Below are 22870 nucleotides of genomic sequence, written 5' to 3'. Positions count from 1 at the left end.
GTGCATCAGCTTCTTCCTCATGGTTCCTGTCAGGTTTGAGTTTCTGTCCTGATTTCCTTCAGTGAAGGATTCTAATGTGGAAATGTAAACAAAGCCATTCCATTCCTCTTGAAGTTACTTTCATCAAGGTGTTTCTTCATAACAGTAGAAAGCCAAACAAAGAGAGCTATCAAGCCCTAACAGAGAAATTTTACTTCCCAAAGATCTTTTCTCCCTTTTGAATTGGATATCATCTTTATTTACATTTCAAATGTTATCCCCTTTCCAGGTTTCCCATCTGGAAATCCCCTTTCCCATCTTCCTTCAGCATGCTTCTATAAGGGTGCTCCCCCACAACTCATACACCCACTCCCACTTTGTTGCTCTGGCATTTTCCTACACTGGGATATCAAGCCTCCCCAGGACCATGGGCTTCTCCCAACAAGGCCATCCTCTGCTACATATGCAGGTGGAGATATGGGTCCCTCCATGTCTACTCTTTGGTTGGTTGTTTAGTTCCTGGGAGCTCTGGGGGGTCTGTTTAGTTGTTATTCTTCCTATGGGTTGCAAACCCATCCTGCTTCTTCAGTCCTTTCTAAAATACCTCCATTAGGGATTTGTTCCTTAGTTCAATGAACAGATGTGATCTGTATTGGTCAATTACTGGCAGAGCCTCTCAGCATGGACATATCAGACTCATCTCAGCAAGCACTTCTTGGCATTCACAATAGTATCTGGTTTTGGTTTCTTAGTATGGGATGTGTCAATCTCTGGTTAGCCTTTCCTTCAGTCTCTGCTCCACACTTTTTCTCCAAATTTCCACCCACGAGTATTTTGTTTCCTCTTCTAAGAAGGATTGAAGCATCCACACTTTGGTCTTCCTTTATCTTGAGCTTCATGTGGTCTGAGGATTGTTTCCTGGTCATTCCAAGCTTTTGGGGTTATGTCCACTTATCAGTGAGTGCATACCATGCCCATTCTTTTGTAACTGGGTTACATCACGCAGGATATTTTCTATTTCTGTATATTTGTCTAAGAATTTCATGAAATTATTGTTTTTAATCGATGAGTAAATGTGTAAATGTACCACATTTTCTGTAATCATTCCTGTTGCAGGACATTTGGGTTGTTTCTAGGTTCTGGATCTTATAAATAAGGCTGCTATGGACATAGTGGAGCATGTGTCCTTGTTATATCTTGGAACATATTTTGGTTATGTGCCCAGGATTGTTATACTTGTGTCCTCTATATCCAATTTTCTGAGGAACCATCAGCATGATTTCCACAGTCATCGTTCCAGCTTGCAATTCCACCAACAATGTTGGAGGGTTGCCCTTTCTCTATGTCCTTGCCAGCATCTGCTCTGACATGAGCTTTTGATGTTAGTTATTCAGGCTGATGTGAGGTGGAATTTCAGTGTAGTTTTGATTTGCATTTCCCCGACGAAAAGAGATGTTGAACATTCTCAGCCATTCAATATTCCTCAGTTGCGAATTCTTTGTATAGCTCTGTAACCCATTTTTAATAGGGTTATTTGTTTCCCTGGGGTCTAACTTTTTGCATTTTTTGCCTCGATGGTAAAGATCTTTTCCCAATCTTTTGGTTGCCATTTTTTTAACCTATTACAATGTCTTTTGTCTTAAAAAGTTCTAAAATGTTATGAGGTTACACTTTTCTCTTTTTTATCTTAGAGCATAAGCCATTGCTGTTCTGTTTAGGAAATTTTCCTCAGTGCCCATGTATTTGAGACTCTTTTCCACTTTTTCTTATATTAGTTTGAGTATATCAGTTTTTATGTGTAGCTCCTTGATCCACTAGAACTCGAACTTTGTACAGGGTGATAAGAATAGTTTGATGTGCATTCTTCTTCATTCTGACCTCCAGCTGTATCATTTGTCAAAATTGCTATCTTTTTTCCACTGGATGCTTTTAGGTCCTTTGTTAAAAACTAGGGAACATAGGCGTGCAGGTTCATTACTGGGTCTTCAATTCTATTCCATTGATCTACCTGCCTGTCTCTGTACCAATAACATACAGTTTTTAATCACTATTGCTCTGTAACACAGTTTGAGATCAGAGATGGTTATTCTCCCTGATGTTCTTTTATTGTTGTGTACAGTTTTCACTATTCTGTGTTTTTGTTATTCCAAATAGCTCATTCTAATTCTATGAAGAATAGAGTTGGAATTTTGAATCATTAGATTGCTTTTGGCAAGATGGCCATTTTTACAGTAGTAAATTTGCCAATTCATGATCATTAGAGATCTTTCCATCTTCTGAGATCTTCTTCAATTTCTTTCTTCATGGACTTGAAGTTCTTGCCATACAGATCTTTCTCTTCTTTTCTTAGTGTCACACCGAGTTATTTTATGTTATTTGTGACTATAGTGAAGGGTGTCATTTCCCTAATTTCTTTCTCAGCCGTCTATGCTTTGCATAGAAGAAGCCTATTGAATTGATTGAGTTAGTTATAGATCCTGCCATTTTGATGAAGAATTTTTTTTTTTAATCAGGTTTAGCATTTTTCCATTGGAACATTAGGGGTCACTTAAATATACTATCATATCATCTGCAGTCCTTTCCAGTTTGTATTCATTTGATCTCCTTTTTGTTGTTTGATTGCCCTGGCCATGTTTTTCTGTACTATAATAAATGGGTGAGGAAAATTGGGCAGCCTATTCCAGTCACTGATTTTATTAGGATTGCTTCAAGTTTTGGTTTTGTTGACAATTTCTATAGTTTTTTATTTATATCTGCTCGATTTCAGCCCTGAGTTTATTATTTCCTTCTGTCTACTCCTCTTGTGTGTATTTGCCCTTTTTTGTTCAAGAGCTTCAAGGTTTGCTGTCAACCTGTTAGTGCATGCTCTGCCAGCTTCTTTTTGTAGGCACTCAGAACTATGAGTTTTCCTCTTAGCAATGCTTTCCTTGTGTGCCATAGGCTTGGGTATGTTGTGGCTTCATTTTCATTAAATTCTAAAGAGTCTTTAATTTCTTTCTATCTTCCTTGACCAAGTTTTCATTGATTAGAGCGTTGTTCAACTTCCATGTATATGTGGGTTTTCTGTCATTATTGTTGTTATTGAAGACCAGCCTTAATCCATGGTGATCAGATAGGATGCATGGGATTATATCAATCTTTATGTATTTGTTGTGTCCTCTTTTGTGACCAATTATATGGTCTGTGTTGGAGAAGGTACTATGAGGTGCTGAGCATAAGGTATGTTGTTTTGCTTTAGGATGAAATGTTCTATAGATATCTATTAAATCCATTTGGTTCATAACTACTTTTAGTTTCTATGTGTCTCTGTTTAGTTTCTGTTTCCATGATCTGTCCATTGCTTAGAGTGGGGTGTTGAAGTCTCCCACTATTATTGTGGGAGGCACAATGTGTGCTTTGAGCTTTAGTAATGTTTCTTTTATGAATGTTCATGCCCTTTAATTTGGAGCATAGATATTCAGAATTGAGAGTTCATCTTGTTGGATTTTTCCTTTGATGAGGATAAAGTCCTTCCTTATATTTTTTTCATCACTTTTGGTTGAAAGTCAATATTATTTTATGTTAGAGTGCCTACTCATCCTTATTTTTTGGGACCTTTTGCTTGGAAAATTGTTTTCAAGTCTTTACACTGAGGTAGTGTCTGTCATTTTCACTGATGTGTGTTTCCTGTTTGCAGCAAATTATTGGGTCCTCCTTACTTATCCAGTCTGTTAGTCTATGTCTTTTATATTGAGGAATTGAGTCCATTGATATTAAGAGATATTGAGGAATATTGATTGTTGTTTATTGTTATTATTGTTGTTAGATAGCGAATTAGGTTTGTATGGTTATCTTACAAATTATTTGTTGTTTAGGATTTTATTTAATAGACCTATTGCAATGTAGATGTTCTATCTGTTAATTTAGGTAAATTTGCCCCTTAATGTACTTGTGTCTTTTGTTAGGTTGTTAGACTTTTGCTATTTTTTAATGTGTGTTAGTTTCTTAGGGGTGTTGTAATGAATAGAATACACTTTGTAGATCATAACAAAACAGTGCTTATTTGCTTACTGTGTAGGGCTTACATTTGGCTTGTTTGTTTTGAGAGGTCAGGATTCCATAGGCCAGGCTACTCTCAAACTCACTGTACAGAAGAAAATGGATTTGACTTGTTGATCCACCTTCAAATCTTTCTGCTTGCCAAGATTGTAGGTGTGCATCAAAGCTCCACTGGGAAGCCAGATGTGTAGCTATTAGTTCTGCTTTGGGCATGACTATTGCCATAACTTGAACAAGAAAAGCTGGGATCACCCACAGAAGACTCTTGACATCTTTCACACTAGCTTCCCTCAAGGAGAGAGAATAGAAGGGTTCAAGAACACTCATAGGAATCATGTGCCTTGAAGAAAACATTTGTAGACCCCTCTCCATAATAAGTAGCATCAGGTTATGCAGAAAACTCTTGAGTAATACTTACCTATATGTTGTCAGTGGTAGAGCATTTTCTGGACTCTTCATTCAGCTTAAATGTACTTATTATTCCCTATTTGTTGGTTGTGCTTTCTGTTGTCTCACAGTGTAGACTCCTGGTTGCCTTACTATTTGCTGTGCAGAGAAGTGTGAATGCATGGGTCCTTTGGGTCTAGAAGCTTATGGGTGCATTTCTGAAGACAAATATTACTACAGAAAATGGATTGACATAACTACATTTGGGTTTATGTAGAGATAATTTTCTATGTCATTTTTTCTTCAATTAAGAAGTTATGTACCATATTTTTTTAATCAAACATTAGCCAGAATCAAGAATATTGCATTTCTAAAAAAACACTTGGAAGGTTAAATTAGTGGAATTGTATAAAAAATACATCTTTAACTTTTAAAAGTTATAATATGTGCCGCCCATGGATGGATAGAATTAGCATAGTGACAATGGCTATCTTACGTAAAGCAATCTAAAGTTAAACTCATTTCCCATCAAAATTCCAACACAATTCTTTACAGACCAGGAAAGAGTAATTCTCAACTTTTCTCAATATAGAAAATCAGGAAACCCCATAAAGTACAAGAGAGCTAAAATAATTCTGCAAAGAAAAAAATGTTGTAATTATTAACTACCTGACTCCAAGCTTCATGACAGAGAAATAGAAATAAAATATGCGGTGTGTGTGTGTGTGTGTGTGTGTGTGTGTGTGTGAGTGTGTGTGTGTGTGTGTGTGTGTCTGTGTCTGTGTGTGTGTGTGTGTCTGTGTATGTGTGTGTCTGTGTGTCTGTGTTGCATGGTGCATGTTAGTGCACACACCAGCGTTTATTTTTGGCGCACGCACACCCCTCAGTAGCCTCAAGGTTTGGGACAACCCTCATCAGTCGGGGTCCCCTGTCCACCAGGGCTCTCCCACCTACCAAGGACCTGGGAAGGAGGAAGTTCCCCCGTGGTGGTAGTGCATCTTTGGGAACCCTGCAATTTCAGCAGTGTCATACTGGAGCAGGGACAAGCAGAAGCCTGTCCCCAAAGGTGTGGACTTGGACCTTCACCAGTGGTCAGTCGGGGACTTGCTGATCCTTCCCGTGCTCCCGGCTCGCTGCCTGCCTACAGGGGCTCCTTGCAGTCCCCTGGATCTCTTGGCCAGGTGTTATGGAATTTGGTTCTGAGAAGCAGCTTGTCCTGGCCAGAATCCCTGGTATATCTCAAATGGAAACAGTTCCTCCAAAGTATTCAGATGGGAACCTCAGTGGAAGTGCACTGGGGCTGGGCTCCTGGCTTGTTTAAGCAAGGCCAACCTTCCCTATTTGAGGCAAAGGATGCTTCTAATGGAGTGGGATTCCTGGTTACAGACTCAGGTCCCCTGGAGTCCAGACACCACCTGGATTTGAAGGGAACTGCTCAAAAGCGCCCTACATCCAAATCAGTGGGAGGAAGAGCTAAACCTTCAGAGGGGCAGACACGACTGGGAAGCCAGAAGAGATTATACTCTGCCCACATTTCTGACTCCAGAGGAAAACACCTAATACCATCTGGGACCCTGGTGCAGGCCCTCCTGCTTGCTGCCCTCATGGAGAGCTCAAAAGCACACCCCCAGGAGCCACTTCAGCCACAGGATCACAGGTAAAAACAACTGCCTGGTGGACTCAGAACAGAGGCCCACAGGAACAGCTGAAGACCAGTAGACAGGAAAGACTACAAGCCCCAAAGCAGAACACTCTGTTCCCATAACTGGCTGAACGAAAACAGGAAAACAGGTGTACAGCACTCCTTACACACAGGCCTATAGGACGGTCTAGCCACTGTCAGAAATAGCAGAAAAAGGTAACACCAAAGAAAGGCTGATGGCGAGAGGCAAGCGCAGGAACCCAAGCAACAGAAACCAAGACAACATGGCATCATTGGAGCACAATTCTCCCACCAAAGCAAACACTGAATATCCAAACACACCAGAAAAGCCAGATCTAGATTTAAAATCAAATTTGATCATGATGATGGAGGACTTCAAGAAAGACATGAAGAACTCCCTTAGAGAAATGCAGGAAAACATAAATAAACAAGTAGAAGCCTATAGAGAGGAATCACAAAAATCTGTGAGAGAATTCCAGGAAAACACAATCAAATAGGTGAAGGAATTAAAAATAGAAATAGAAGCAAGAAAGAAAGCACAAAGGGAGACAACCCTAGATATAGAAAACAAAAGGAAGAGACACTGAGCCGTAGATACAACCATCACCAAGAGAATACAAGAGATAGAAGAGAGAATCTTAGGAGCAGAAGATTCCACAGAAATCCTCGACACAACTGTCAAAGACAAGGTAAAACAGATAAAGCTACTGGTCCAAAACATACAGGAAATCCAGGACTCAATGAGAAGATCAAACCTAAGGATAATAGGTATAGAAGAGAGTGAAGACTCCCAGCTCAATGGACCAGTAAATATCTTCAACAAAATCAAAGAAAACATCCCTAACCTAAAGAAAGTGATACCCATAAACATACAGGAAGACTATAGAACTCCAAATAGATTGGACCAGAAAATAAACTCCTCCTGTCACATAATAGTCAAAACACAAAGTGCACAAAACAAAGAAAGAATATTAAAAGCAGTAGGGGAAAAAGGTCAAGTAACATGTAAAGGCAGACCTATCAGAATCACACCGGACTTCCCACCAGAGACTATGAAAGCCTGAAGATCCTGGACAGATGTCATACAGACCCTAAGAGAACACAAATGCCAGCCCAGGTTACTGTACCCTGCAAAACTCTCAATCAACATAGATGGAGAAACCAAGATATTCCATGACAAAACCAAATTTACACATTATCTTTCTACAAATCCAGCCCTACTAAGGATAATAAATGGCAAAGCCCAACATAAGAAGACAAGCTACACCCTAGAGGAAGCAAGAAACTAAACGTCTTGGCAACAAAACAAAGAGAAGAAAAGCACACAAACATAATCTCACATCCAAATACGAATATAACAGAAGAAACAATCACTATTCCTTCATAACTGTCAATATGAATAGACTCAACTCCCCAGTAAAAAGACATAGATTAACAAACTGGATATGCAATGAGCACCCTGCATTCTGCTGCCTACAGGAAATACACCTCAGAGACAAAGACAGACACTACCTCAGAGTGAAAGGATGGAAAACAACTTTCCAAACAAATGGTCTCAAGAAGCAACATACCCAAACTTATGGGACAGAAGGAAAGCCATGCTAAGGGGAAAACTCATATCTCTCAGTGCCTGCAGAAAGGAACAGGAGAGAGCATATATCAGCAGCTTGACAGCACACCTAAAAGCTCTAGAATAAAAAAAAAGGCAAATACACCCAGGAGGAGTAGAAGGCAGGAAATAATCAAACTCAGAGCTGAAATAAACCAAGTAGAAACAAAAAGGACCATAGAAAGAATCAACAGAACCAAAAGTTGGTTCTTTGAGAAAATAAACAAGATTGATAAACACTTAATCAGACTAATGAGAGGACACAGAGTGTGTGTCCAAGTTAACAAAATCAGAAATGGAAAGGGAGCTATAACTACAGAATCAGTGGAAATTCAAAATCATCAGATCCTTCTTTAAAAACCTATATTCAATAAAACTTGAAAATCTGCAGGAAATGGACAATTTCCTAGACAGATACCAGGTACTGAAGTAAAATCAGGAACAGATAAACCATTTAAACAACCCTATAACTCCGTAACATAGAAGCAGTTATTAAAGTTCTCCCAACCAAAAAGAGCCAAGGTCCAGATGGGTTCAGTGCAGAATTCTATCAGACCTTCAGAGAAGACCTCATACCAATATTATCCAAACTATTCTACAAAATTGAAACAGATGGAGCGCTAGTGAATTCCTTCTATGACCACAATTACTCTTATACCTAAACCACACAAAGACCCAACAAAGAAAGAGAACTTCAGACCAATTTCCCTTATGAATATTGACACAAAAATACTCAATAAAATTCTGGCATGCCAAATCCAAGAGCACATCAAAACAATCATCCACCATGGTCAAGTTGGCTTCATCCCAGGCATTCAAGGATGGTTTAATATATGGAAATCCATCAGCATAATCTATTATATAACAAACTGAAAGATAAAAACCACATGATCATTTCATTAGATGGTGACAAAGCATTTGACAAAATTCAACACCTCTTCATGATAATAGTCCTGGAAAGAATAATAATTCAAGGCCCATACCTAAACATAGTAAAAGTCACATACAGCAAACCAGTACCTAACATTAAACTAAATGGAGAGAAACTTGAAGCAATATCACTAAAATCAGGGACTAGACAAGGTTGCCCACTCTTTCCCTACTAATTCCATATAGTTCTTGAAGTTCTAGCCAGAACAATCAGATAACAAAAGGAGATCAAAGGGAAACAGATTGGAAAAGAAGTCAAATATCACTATTTGCAGATGATATGATAGTATATTTAAGTGATCCCAAAACTTCCACAGAGAACTACTAAACCTGATAAACACCTCCAGCAAAGTGGCTGGGTATAAAATTATCTCAAATAAATCAGTAGCTTTCATCTACACAAAAGAGAAAGTAGCTGAGAAGGAAATTAGGGAAAGGACACCCTTCATAATAGTCCCAAATAATATAAAATACCTCGGTGTGACTTTAACCAAGCAAGTGAAAGATCTGTGTGATAAGAACTTGAAGAAAGAAATGGAAGAGGATCCCTGAAGATGGAAAGATTTTCCATGCTCATGGGTTGGCAGGATCAATATAATGTATAAATACAGATTAGAAAAGAAGAAGTCAAATATCACTATTTGTAGATGATATGATAGTCTATTTAAGTGATCCCAAAAGTTCCATCAGAGAACTACTAAAGGGAAAGGACACCCTTCATAATAGTCCCAAATAATATAAAATACCTCGGTGTGACTTTAGCCAAGCAAGTGAAAGATCTATATGATAATAACTTCAAGCCTCCGAAGAAAGAAATTGAAGAATATCTCAGAAGATGGAAAGATTTCCCATGCTCATGGATTGGCAGGATCAATATAATAAAAACGGCCATTTTACCAAAAGCATTCTACATATTAAATGCAATCCCCATCAAAATACCAATGCACTTCTTCAGAGAGTTAGAACAATTTGCAAATTCACCTGGCATAACAAAAACCCCAGAATAGCTAAACTCTCCTCAACAATAAAATACTTCCAGGGGAATCACTATCCCTGAACTCAAGCAGTGTTACAGAGCAATAGTGATAAAAACTGCATGGTATTGGTACAGAGACAGACAGATAAACCAGTGGAATAGAATTGAAGACCAAGAAATGAACCCACACAGCTATGGCCACTTGATTTTTGACAAAGGAACCAAAACCATCAAATGGAAAATAGATAGCATTTTCATCAAATGGTTCTGGTTCAACTGGAGGTCAGCAGGTAGAAAAATGCAGATCGATCCATGCTGTCACTCTGTACAAAGCTTAAGTCTAAGTGGCTCAAGGACCTCCACATCAAACCAGATACACTCAAACTAATAAAAGCAAAAGTGGGGAAGCATCTCGAACACATGCGCACTGGAGAAGATTTCCTTAAGGAAACACTATTGGCTTATGCTCTAAGATCAAGAATCCACAAATAGGATCTCATAAAACTGCAAAGCTTATGTAAGGCAAAGGACACTGTGGTTAGGACAAAACAGCAATCTACAGATTGGGAAAAGATCTTTACCATCCTACAACTGATAGAGGGCTTATATGCAAAATATACAATGAACTGAAGAAGTTAGACTGCACGGAGACAGATAACCCGATTAATAAATTGGCTTTAGAGTTAAACAGTGAATTCACAGATGAGGAGTGATAAATGGCTGAGAAACACCTAAAGAAATGTTCAACATCTTTAGTCATAAGGGAAATGCAAATCAAAACAACCCTGAGATTCCACCTCACACCAGTGAGAATGGCTAAGATCAAAAACTCAGGTGACAGCAAATGCTGGCGAGGATGTGGAGAAAGAGGAATAGTCCTCCATTGTTGGTGGGATTTCAGACTGTACAAACATTCTGGAATTCAGTCTGTAGGTTCCTCAGAAAATTGGACATTGAACTACCTGAGGACCCAGCTATACCTCTGTTGGGTATATACCCAAAATATGCCCCAACATACAACAAAGTCACGTGCTCCACTATGTTCCTAGCAGTCTTATTTATTATAGCCAGAAGCTGGAAAGAACCCAGATTCCCTTCAGCAGAAGAATGGATACAGAAAATGTGGTACATCTACACAATGGAATATTACTCAGCTGTCAAAAACAATGATGTTATGAAATTCATAGGCAAATGGATGGAACTGTAAAATATCATCCTGAGTGAGGTAACCCAATCACAGAAAATCACACATGGTATGCACTCATTGATATGTCGTTATTAGCCCAAAATTTGAATTAATCTACATGCACAGAACACATGAAACTGAAGAAGGATGACCAAAATGTGAATGCTTCACTCCTTCTTTAAAAGAGGAACAAGAATACCCTTGGCAGGGAATAGAGAGGCAAAGATTAAAACAGACACAGAAGGAACACCCAATGAAACACTTAAATGTTCAGCATCTTTTTCATCAATGAAAAGATTTTATACCCATCAGAATTGCCAAGATAAAAATCTTAAGGGAGAGCACATGCTAGTGAGGATGTGGAGCATGAGGACTACTTGCCCAGTGGTGGCAGGAATGCATATTTGTACAACTGTACTGGAAATAAATTGGACAATTTCTCAGGAAATTGAAAAACGTTCTAATTAATGATTCAGTTATATCATTCATGGGACCATGGGTCCATACTTAAAAGATGCTTTACCACATCACAATCACATCCTGTTTAACTATGTTCAAAGCAACTTCATTCATAATAGCCAGAAATGTGAAACATCTTAGAAGCTCCTCAGCTGAAGAATGTATTAAGAAATTGTGGTGTATCCAAACAATAGAATGCTATTCAGCTATTTAAAATAATGTCATGTAATTTGTAGTAAATTAATGGAACTAGAAAATATTATCCTAAATGAAGAACCTCAGAAACCGAAAACACACATAGTATGCACTCCGTTATAAGTGAGCATTTACCATAAAGTGTATGAAACCCATACTACCTTCCAAAGATTCAAAAAACTAAGTCACAAGAAGGAATCAAGTGAAGATGATTGTATTTTACTAAGAATGGGAAATAAATTATACATAAGAGTTGGATAAACAGAGCAAAATAGATGTGGGTGTGGTGAGGAGGCTAGTGGAGATGAGGGTGTGGTGTGGTGAGGGAGTGTAGAAAAGGATTGAGAGAGAGAAAGGGACTCAGTTGGAGGGCATCTCTGAGATGAGCCTGTGACCTGGTATGGGAAAATCATCTGGTTGCTTATGGGGATGACCCTAGTTGACACTCCTAAGAACTGGGGATATGGTGTTCACCGTATTGTGGCCATGTCTAGCAGACAGATAGGACTTCCATTGAAGGGAAACAAACACCAATCTACCCCCAACACGTTTCACTCAATGTTTGTCCAGCCTACAAAATACAGTTTAATAAAATAGAGTTGAGATTGTGGGAATGGCCAACCAATGATTGCCTCAAATTTCCTTGGGAAAGAGCCAAACTCTGACATGATTAACGATACTCTGCTATGCTTGTACTGTGGCATGTAGAGTAATTCCTGAGTGTCTTCACCCAGTAACTAGCTGATGGAAACAGATGTTTTGTCCCTACATTCAAATAGTAGGCAAGACTCAGGATGTCTTTTTGAAGAGTAGGGGTTAGGATTGGGATGCCAAAAATGAACTTACATAGTTAGCTAACATGGACCCATGGAGCCTCATAGAGACTGAAGCACCAACCAAAGAGCATGCAAGGACAGGTTCTAGGATTCCTACATATTTTAACAGATATAAGACTTTATATTCATATGGCCCCCTATGAATTGGGGTGGAAGCTGTTGCTATCCTGTTGATTACCTTTGGATCCTCTTCCCCAAGCTGGAGTGCCTTGTCTAGCCTTAGCAAAAGAGAATACGCCTGCTGTAGTTAGAGGTGCCAGGGCAAAGAGAGTTTCTCTGTGGTTTCTGCTTTGAACCTTCACCTAAGTTTTTGTTCCATATTCCTTTAACATCCAGGAGTAGCATATGAAGTTAAATAAACTATTCCCTTCAAAGTTTGTTTGCTTCATTGTCCAGTATGTACAGAGACCTAGGATAAGGGAGTTGCCAAAGAATCAATGGGTGTAGCTATGACTCATTACTTTGGCGATACCTAACTAGGCCTATGAGTGCTATTTCTATTAAAATTAGTAACCCAAAGATCACATATATAAGGACTTAATACTTCTGCACATGCTATACAGTTCACAACATGTGAATCATGACGGAGAATAGAATACTCTTCCTGGCTACTCTCTCAACACTTGGAGTAGTTCCACAATGTCACATCTAGGGAGGTGACAAGCCAGTGGCTGTTCAGCCCAAAAGGCTGTGACTTTTAGTAGTCCCAGTGTGGCATGGAAAGCCTTTAGTCTTCCTGCAGTGCAGCTCTTTCTTATTCCATGATAGAAGGCTAGAAATGCTGGGTCAAATATCACCTGATTCTAATCTGTGGTGAATTGAAAAGAAAACTTACCATAAAAATGTCCTTAGACTTTCAAGGTCATCAAGATATTAAATGTGAGTTCTGGGAATCAAAACTGGGTTCTACGGAAGACTAGCCATTTTCAATATGCCCACTCCATATTGTTGACAGTACTATGAAAGATAGCTGAGATTATTTGAAAATTGTGCTATTGCATTCCTATATATTTACTTAATATAAGAGAGAGCTGTTTGTTACAAAGGGCTAAGGTATAAGTTTAACCACAGATAACTTTGCCTGTCTTAATAGCAGGATCCATAGGCTTATTGAAATATGAACTAGGATACAACTTCTCAACAAAATAAGAAAAATAAGTACAAAATAAAAAGTAGAAAAATGATATGAAGGCTGGATATGGCAGATCACTGTGTATTTCCAGAGCTCACAAGTTAGAAGGTAGAAGATCAAGTGTTTCAGGGCTGTCTCAGCTACATAGAATATATGGGCCATCCTGAACTATATGAGACCACACATTATGACAAAGAATCAAACTTTAAAGGGTGCTTTACGGAGGATTTGCTGAGCCTTCAGACTCCACAGAAAATGCAGTGGAGCTAGATTAGAGAGACTTTGCTCTGAAGTATGACACAGTGAGAAAAGAGAGACTGAAGAGGAAAGGTCTTATATATTGTTGCCTAACTTTCTTCCTCAAGAGGCAATTGTATCCTTGGGTAGTGAAGAGCTCATAAATCCACCATACACCATATGCACGTCCCTTTATGTCCCTTTATCATGCTTAGTATGTTCCTGAATCATCTTCCTCATTTCTTCTCAGTGCATGAGCCCATCTAGTACTATGCAGGTAGGCAGAGAAGGCAGAGTGTTAAAATAACTGTCATTATAAATGCACAGGGTGGATACAAGCATGGGAAATCTCAAAAGAGAGATGTTTTGGGTTTCTTAAGACTTATGAACTTTAATCTATTGCTTGCTGGTCAAATTTCTCACTTAAGAAATAGAAACACCAGTTATACCAAAACCACACAAAGACCCAACAAAGAAAGAGAACTTCAGACCAATTTCCCTTATGAATATTGACACAAAAATACTCCGTAAAATTCTTGCAAACCGAATTCAATAACACATCAAATGGATCATCCATCATGATCAAGTAGGCTTCAAGCCAGGGATGCAGGGATGGTTAAATATATGGAAATCCATAAACATAATCCACTATATACACAAACTCTAAGATAAGAACCATATGATCATTTCATTAGATGCTGAGAAAGCATTTATCAAAACTCAACACTCCTTCATGATAAAAGTCCTGGAAAGATAAGGAATTCAAGGTCCATATCTAAAAACAGTAAAACCAATATACAGCAAACCAGTAGCTAACATCAACCTAAGGGAGAGAAACTTGAAGCAATTCCACTAAAATCAGGGACTAAACAAGGCTGCCCGCTCTCTTCCTACTTATTCAATATAGTTCTCGAAGTCCTAGCCAGAGCAATTACACAACAAAAGGAGGTCAAAGGATTGATAAAAGGTATTTGGTTTGTTTTATGAATTACCCTGCTAAAGGCCATATGGCTCGTTGATGTCAGCTAGTGAGTGTTTGTGGTTACTTTTGATATTTACCACAGCAGGAAGCTCGAATTCTCTTAACCTGGGCTCCAAGGGAATTTTGGGTTAATTTCCTGATATCACAGAGTACAAAAGCCTATCAGGCTCATTGTTTAGCTTACATCCTTTTTTTAAAAAAAATGTTTAATATTCATGATGGGTGTGACTTTGAGTTTTATGATTATATTATTACTCTGGGAGAGAGTGCAAGATACAAGCTTTTCTGGTTTCAGACTAAGGAACACAGTATTTTGGGAGAAAGATTTTGTCTTTGTGTTTTTAAAGCCTGTGATTAGGCTCTGGAAACCTCACAGAGTCATACTGATCAGATTTGATAGAGGTAGACTGCCTGAAAAATTTATTCAGGAGAATCAAACAAAAAGATATCGCGATTCTAAACTTTTGTCTTCAGAGTTGTATTTTACAGAGCGTGCCTACTTACTTGGAATCCTGGTCTCAAGGACTTCCAACTGGGTCCAGTCAGGACACATCCTGCTACAGCATTTGCTTCATTCTTCACACCCCCTACCCCCAAGGATATCTCAACGCCCCTGTACAGCTTGAAGAAGTATGGAGGAGTCGTCACCCCAATTCCCTGGACTTTGGGGGGCTGAAAGTGGTTATTCTAAAATTGTTTTATGAGGAATTTAAAATTGGTTGTAATTTAACAGGGAGGAATTAGCTAGATTGAATTGTACAGTCATAATCTCATTTGGTAACTAGCTAAAATCATATCTTTGCTTTGATGTAGAATTTATTTGTTAAAAGTTTAAAAGTACAAGGTTTAGAGCCAGTCCTTCTATTGTTGTCATTACAAACTTCTGAGTTGATTACACCTGTGAGTTAAGATTCAAATAGCAGAGTCATGGCTCTGAGTTTGTGAGAGAACTTTCAAGATATTATTAAGCTATAAAGATAACAGTCCAGATTGTCTTCTATATATAGGTGGTTTTCAAAAACGTCAGAAATCCACAAATTTGAGATTTAAAGTTATTTATCTTTTGTTGAGACATATCTGCTCCTAACAGTTACCCTTTGGTGGATTTAATGAAGAATGTGAACATCTCTACCTCTAGGTGAGGCAATACTTTGTTGCTAGGCAGCTACTAAACAAAACTGCCTGTTTCATCTGCAGACTAATACTGTCCAGAAAAGGACAAAATATGCAGAATAGTTGACTGATAAACTCTGCCAAGACAGAGTGATCAGCCCTTCAAAATCTGCATTTCTAGAGTCTGTCAGTTGATTTTGGGCCAGAAGGCTGAAGATTTGAGCTCACATGTTGCTAACAGGGGACTGTGCTAGCGGAGATTTGTCTCCACAGCCTCTCAGTTCTGGAAGCCGTGTTAGGCTTCCTATGTGTATAGATATTTGGTCATTCCCAGATTTCTGACAGGGTTGAAGACATTATAGTCTCATAGCCTATCAGGCTGTTTAACTCTAAATATACATATTTTATTGGATAATTATCAGATAGTATACAAGCTAGCCAAGATATAATATAGATTTTAAGCCTTTCTTAAGCTGGAATGGAATGTTCTGTGTAACTGATATAGTGATGGACTGGGTGTTGAGTATATCATATGCTTTATAAATTGTAGAATGGTAATTGTACTCAATATATAAGTGAAAAGACTTTTTAACTGGACAAAAAGGGTGAAATGTTGTGGTTTGCCCTGAAGTTACTGTATTTTGATGCTAATTCCACTGCCCCAAGGATAGCTGCCTAGTCAAGGACTCAGAACTCAGGTGACTTCACCAGAACCACCTCTCCATTGAATTTGTAAAGTACTGGTGAGGGGCAGGTACAGGATAGAAGGAGGCCTGTCATTGGAGGAGAAGGAAGGATGGGCGGGAGAGAAGTTTGAAGGAAGAGGAGGAGATTAAGAGAGAGAAGAGAAGACAGAGAGAGGGGAGAAGCCATGGCAGGTGATGTTAAGATTCTGCTCTGTGTATTTACAGGTTGTTATTAATGTTCTCAAGGGATGGATGGTACTGGGCTTTGTATGTTTCAGTGAGCAATTATATCTTACCAATTGGATCTAAAAAAAAAGGAGGTCAAAGGGATAGAAATTGGAAGGGAAGAAATCAAAATATCACTATTTGCAGATGATACGATAGTGTACTTAAGTGACCACAAAAGTTCCACCAGAGAATGACTAGGCCTGATAAACAACTTATCAGTGTCGGGTTATAAAATTAATTCAAACAAATCAGTAAACTTCCTCTACTAAACTACTAAACATGCTTAGAATGAAATTAGGGAAATGACACCCTTCAAAATAGTCTCAAATATTATAAAATATCTTGGTGTGAGTTTATCCAAGCAAGTGAAAGAAAGATCTGTATGACAAGATCTTCACATCTCTGAATAAAGAAATTGAGGAAGGTCTCCGAAGATGGAAAGATCTCCCATGGATTGGCAGGATTCATATAGTAAAAAATGGCCATTTTGTCAAAAGCAATCTACAGATTCAATGCAATTCCCATCAAAATTCCTACTCAATTCTTTATAGAGATAGAAAGAGCAATTTGTAAATTCATTTAGAATAACAAAAGACACAAGATAGCAGAAAGTATACTCAACAATAAAAGAACTTCTGGTGGAATCACCATCCTTGACTTTAAGATGTATTACAGAGCAATAGTCATAAAAACTGTGTGGTATTGGTACAGAGACAGGCAGGTAGATCAGTGGAACAGAATTGAAGACCCAGAAATGAACTCACACACCTATGGTCACTTGATCTTTGACAAAAGAGCTAAAACCGTCCAACGAAAGAAATATGGCATTTTCAACATATGATGCTGGTTGAATTGGAGGTCAGCATGTAGAAGAATGCAGATCCATCCATTTTTATCATCATGTACAAAGCATAAGATCAAGTGAATCTAGGACCTCCACATCAAATCAGATACTCTCAAAATTAAAGAAGAAAAAGTGGGGAAGAGTCTCGAACACATGAACACTGGGAACATTTTCTGAAAAAAAAAAAAAAACACCAATGGCTTATGCTCTAAGATCAAGAATCAACAATTGGGACCTCATAATTCTGTAAGACAAAGGACACTGTGAGGAAAAAACAGCAAGTATCAGATTGGGAAAAGATCTTTAACAATCCTACATCTGATAGAGAGCTAATATCCAAAATATACAAATAACTCAAGAAGTTAGACTCTAGAGAACCAAATAAACCTATTAAAACGGGGTACAGTGATAAACAAAATATTTTCCACTGAGGAATATCGAATGACCAAAAAGCATCTAAAGAGATGTTCAACATCCTTAGTCATTGGGAAAATGGACATCAAAACAACCCTGAGATTGCACCTGACACCAGTCAGAATGGCTAAGATATAATTTCAGGTGACACCAAATGCTGGCAAGGATGTGGAGAAAGAGGAACACTATTCCTTTATTGGTGATATTGCAAACTAGTACAACCACTCTGGAAATCAGTCTGGAGGTTCCTTAGTAAATTGGACATTCCACTACCTTAGGATCCAGCTGTAACTCTCCTGGGCATGTACCCAAAAGATGTTCCAACATACAGCAAAGACACATGCTCCACTATGTTCATAGCATTCTTATTTACAATAGCCAGAAGCTGGAAAGAACCCAGATGCCCTTCAACAGAAAAATGTATTCAAAAATACGGTACATCTACACAATGTAGTACTACTGAGCTATCAACAAACATGACTTCATGAAATTCATAGGCAAATGGATGAACTAGAAAATATCATTCTGAGTGTGGTAACCCATTCACATAAAAACACACACGGTATGCACTCATTTATAAGTGGATATTAGCCCCAAACCTCGAATTACCCAAGATGTAATCCATAGACCACAGGAATCTCAAGAAGTATAACCAAAATGCAGATATTCCTACTCCTTAGTAAAAGGAGAAAACATATCCACAGGAGGGGATATGGAAGCAAAGTTTAGAGTAGCGACTGAATGAATGGCCATTCAGAGCCTGCTCCACATGTGGCCCATGTGGCATATATATATATATATATATATATATATATATATATATATATATATATATATATATATATATATATATATACCAAAACTTGATAAGATTGATGAAGCTAAAAACTGTATGCTGAATGCGACTGGATATAGATCTCTCCTGAGACACACATCCAGAAAATGTCCAATACAGAAGTAAATGCTAGCAGCAAACCACTGAACTGAGAACAGAACCCCTTTTGCAGGAATTAGAGGAAGGACTGAAAGAGCTGAAGGAGCTTTGAAATCCCTTAAGAACAACAATGACAACCAACCAGAGCTTCCAGGGACTAAACTCTACCCAAAGACCATACATGGACTAACCCAGGACTCCAACTGCATATGTAGCAGTGAATACACTTCTTGGGTCACCAGTGAAAGGGGAAGCCCTTGGTCCTGACAAGTTTGGACCCCCAGTGCAGGGGAATTCCTGGGGTAGGGGCGGTAAGGTGGGTGGATGCAGGGAACACCAGTATAGGGTAGGGGTAGGGGGAAGGGGGTTATGTACAGGAAACCGGGAAAGGGAATAACATTTTAAATGTAAGTAAAGAAATATATCTAATAAAAACAAAAACAAAAACAGAGTCACCAAGAAATGGGACTCTGGCCAGGATCAGTCAGTTCTCCCAGTGAAGCAAGTGGTTAGCCCTATCCTATGGACTGTTAACTACAGCAGGTGTCCCGTATCTCAGCCTGGGATAGGAAGAGCAGCTTGCAGCTGAGCAATTTCACTGAGGTCTGAGGTTCTGATTGGAAGGTTTGAATGTGGAACTAGTATTGTGTCTGCCTCAACATAAAGGAGTGGACACTTGAGGTTTCATAACTAAATACTTTTACAGCAAAGTAGCCAGAAAAATAAATATGTATTTGTGTGAATATGTGTTTCTGTGTGTGTTTTTTGTTTGATTTTTCACAAAAAAAATTTAAGACAAATGTCAAGAAAACAATATCTTCAAGTTTTTCATGTCACTGTTTTATTACTTGTGAGTTTGGTGCTTCATGTTTTATGTTTCACTTTAGTTAAAGAAACAAAACTGGACTGTCAATCATTTTCAATTCTTCTCCAATCATTATATCTTTCAAGTGGCTAATTGTGCCACTTAACAGTTTACAGACAATTCAGAGCTCATTGTACAAAACTAAGCAAAAGCTGCTGCTCTTTGAGTTTACATTTATAGACACGCTGTTATCTATCCAAACAAACAAATAACAAACAAAAACCACCCATTGTGTGTTTGGTATCTGTTAATTACCCTCCTCCTTCCTCAATCACACTGGTAGGCCCCTTATCTCCCATTAATGCTATGGTAACGATTATGACCAAACAGTTATGGACTTCTTGCCCACAGTTTTTTCATGATGTTCAAGGAGGCAACGATATGCAGAAAGCATATACAAATGTGCCCTGTGAATATGGTGATCATCTCTGGTAAAGATGACACCCTCTCATTAGAGATAAGATACAAACAGGTCTCAGCACCCTTGATATTTATGTGGGCACTGTGATATAAACCTCCCAGATGAGGGAGAACTGTGGGTTTTCTAGAACAGAAGTAATGATGATTTGAGGGTAGATTGAAGTTAGTAATGTAGGAGAGAATCAAAGGTCCTCTCTGACATACCCTTTTAGGCATCATGCTTGTCAGTGCATCGTCAGTTCCCCTTCTACTCTTGAGCTATCTGCCATTTACCTGGGCTTGATTAACCACTGTCTCTTGATTTTAAGAAGAGGTTAATTTGATTTCATCATAAACAAGAACCAACGTGGAAAATCTACAATCAAATGAAAGTAAAGTTTATTGATAGATGTGAACATATTCTGCAAAGTGTGAGCTCATAGCAACAGATTATTGAAATCAAATAATCTTTTCCATCTTCTGTTTATTCTGTTACTAATATTGATTTGTTACTATCACTGGTATTAGTATTATCATTGTTGTTATTATGATTATTCTGTTATATGAGGTCAACCCTTTCTACATTCTATCCCTGTGAATTGTCTAAAGTATTCAGCATGTGAAGCATCACTAGAATGTGCAACTTCAGTAGCAATGTGTGCACAGCAAGCTTTAAACGAAGGGCTATTGATTCAAAAACCAGCTTCATAGTAAAAAGAATAAAAGACAATATATTCTGGAAACATTTTGAATGACCATGCCTCCACTTTCAATGTATAACGAGTTTTTGGAGTTTTGAAGTACCTAGAAATTCATAAATCAAGAAATTTCCATCATCCATTGTTGGTGTATCAGAGAGGTCTTTGCAGAAAGATGGGAGAAGACACTCTAAGCCTTCAGGTTAGTGGAATTTAGTGGTTCGCTATGTTCGTAGACTTCATGGAGTTTTTTTTTATTAATCAAATCTATTTTTTTATTAACTTGAGTATTTCTTATATACATTTCGAGTGTTATTCCCTTTCCCGGTTTCAGGGCAAACATCCCCCTCCCCTTCTTTACGGGTGTTCCCCTCCCCATCCTCCCCCCTGCCGCCCTCCCCCCAACGATCTAGTTCACTGGGGGTTCAGTCTTAGCAGGACCCAGGGCTTCCCCTTCCACTGGTGCTCTTACTAGGATATTCATTGCTACCTATGAGGTCAGAGTCCAGGGTCAGTCCATGTATAGTCTTTAGGTAGTGGCTTAGTCCCTGGAAGCTCTGGTTGCTTGGCATTGTTGTACATATGGGGTCTCGAGCCCCTTCAAGCTCTTCCAGTTCTTTCTCTGATTCCTTCAAGGGGGGTCCTATTCTCAATTCAGTGGTTTGCTGCTGGCATACGCCTCTGTGTTTGCTGTATTCTGGCTGTGTCTCTCGGGAGAGATCTACATCCGGCTCCTGTCTGCCTGCACTTCTTTGCTTCATCCATCTTGTCTAATTGGATGGCTGTATATGCATGGGCCACATGTGGGGCAGGCTCTGAATGGGTATTCCTTCTGTGTCTGTTTTAATCTTTGCCTCTCTATTCTCTACCAAGGGTATTCTTGTTCCCCTTTTAAAGAAGGAGTGAAGCATTCACATTTTGATCATCCGTCTTGAGTTTCATTTGTTCTAGGCATCTAGGGTAATTCAAGCATTTGGGCTAATAGCCACTTATCAATGCGTGCATACCATGTGTGTTTTTCTGTGATTGGGTTACCTCACTCAGGATGATATTTTCCAGTTCTGATCATTTGCCTACGAATTTCATAATCTATTAATGTTAGTTCTGACACAGGTTACTTAGAGGACTAGAGCTAACTTCTAAGATAATTGGTCTCTAGGCCCACACCATGTCACCACTTCTCTGTAGTTTGAAGCAGTCTTTGCTCAAACCCTTTCTTTCTAGGAATTCTCATCACAAATGCAATGGCAAATTCATAGAAAAACCACATTATTTCAGCTTCAAAAATCATTATAGTGTGCAATTGAACTAGATGTCATTCGATAATATACATCAAAATTTCTAAAATTTCTATCTCCTTGAATCCTATGACTTCATACATAGAATGTCTTTCTTAGTATTTATGAAAGTATGTTTTTTTCTAGTTTTAAAACTCAGAACAACAAAATGCTATAAAAGAAAAAGAATGTTCAGCAGTGAAACATTATCTAATTAATTTATGCCATACATAAATTATTGATAAATATGTAATGCTTAAGATATCTTGAGATCAATATATGTAAAATGAAGAAAAGCTTGTAATTTATTAGAAAAATTACTATCAGAAACATGTATGAAATTGGTGTAGTCGTGTACAGCTGTAAAGCAAAGGCAGAAAAGTGTTACTCCAGAGGTGTGTGAGTGTGAGAGCAGCTGGTGGTCCACAGCAAGGTACAGCTACATTAAAACAACAACCACAACAACCACAAAAACGAACAAGCCAAAAACACAACACTGGAAGAAACCCAAACTGAGGCATGGGTCTGTAGCTCTGGGGAGGAATATTTGCTGATATTCCAGTATCATGAAAACATCAGCAGTAACCACTGCATATGAAATTACATCAATGTTCATAGATTCTTCCATTTATAATTAAAAAGCTAGAAGAGTGTAAAGGAAGACTTTATCAGTGGAAATGTGAATTCTTTAAAGGCATTGCTAATAATAATTAGAAGCAACAAGCATGATTCAAAATCATGAATTAAATATAAACATAGTAGCATAAGAAAAAATTTCCAACAGTCTGTTAAAAAGTTGCAAG

Source organism: Rattus norvegicus, chromosome 4 (genome assembly GCF_021556685.1).
Source record: "Rattus norvegicus strain SHRSP/BbbUtx chromosome 4, alternate assembly SHRSP_T2T, whole genome shotgun sequence".
Taxonomy (NCBI): Eukaryota; Metazoa; Chordata; class Mammalia; order Rodentia; family Muridae; genus Rattus; species Rattus norvegicus.
This window is presented reverse-complemented; position numbering follows the sequence as displayed.